Source organism: Oryx dammah, unplaced genomic scaffold, assembly GCF_014754425.2.
Source record: "Oryx dammah isolate SB20612 unplaced genomic scaffold, SCBI_Odam_1.1 HiC_scaffold_2636, whole genome shotgun sequence".
Lineage (NCBI taxonomy): Eukaryota > Metazoa > Chordata > Mammalia > Artiodactyla > Bovidae > Oryx > Oryx dammah.
The window spans coordinates 198-1070 of NW_024072703.1; the positions used below are offsets into that span (position 1 = coordinate 198).

An 873-nucleotide genomic window follows, 5' to 3' on the forward strand; every position below is an offset into this window, starting at 1 on the left:
CCAGTGCTCCAGGCTCTGCTCCAAGGATCCAGTAAGTCTCGGGTCACCCTCTTCTGTGGGAGACTGGGTGCTGAGTTCACATCCTCCCAAAGAGACCTCTGCAATCCCAGAGTGCAGGGGTCAGACCAGCTCCAGCCTGAGGGTGGAGAGACCCATTTTCCAGATGAAAGTAGAAGGAGCTGGGAGCTGTTGTGTTTGTGTGAGAAGAGGAGGGGCTGGGAGAGATTGGATCTATGTCCAAAGGCTCTTCGACCGGTTTTAGACTGGTGCTCACTCAACACTCAGATGACTCTCACATAGAGTTTGTGATTTGGGCACCACTGCCTTCAGTCTCCTGTCTCTTTCTGCCCTCCATGTCTGCTGATGCCTCATCTAGGAGCTGAGCATTCTGCTGAGGACGACTCACTGGTGCTTCATGTTAAGTTACCTTGGAGTTTTGTACACTCAGCAACTCTGTGAAGCTGGCTCTCCTGTTTATCACTGGCATCATTTTTTTTTTAAATTGTGGTAAAATACACATAAATTTGCCATCTTCACTATTTTTGAATGAACTGTTCAGCAATATTGGGTAAATTTACACAGCTGTGACACCAATTTGCAGAACTCTTTTCATCTTGTAAAACTGAAACCGGGTTCTCATTTAACAATGACTCCCTATTTTTCCTCTCACCCAGGCCGTAGTAAGCCACCAATCTATTTCTGTCTCTGTAAATTTGACTGTATTGGGTACTTCATAGACGTGAACCATACAGTATTTGTCTTTTGGAGACTGGCTTTTTATCATGTAGCATATTGTCCTCAAGTCTCTTGTCCACAAGGGTATTGTCCCTGTTGTAGCATGGGTCAGAATTTCCTGTCTTTTTATTCCTGAAT

General features: G+C 45.2%; 1 protein-coding gene across 1 annotated transcript in view; it reads left to right on the forward strand.

Annotated features, from left to right (window-relative positions):
• The first annotated feature begins 6 nt into the window (after positions 1-6).
• The window catches only part of LOC120859732 (cationic amino acid transporter 3-like), a 4702-nt gene continuing 3835 nt past the window's right edge, over positions 7-873 (forward strand). The window contains exon 1 of the mRNA XM_040235726.1: positions 7-31. The gene's annotated coding sequence lies outside the window, so the exon portion shown is untranslated. The remainder of the gene's footprint in view (positions 32-873) is intronic.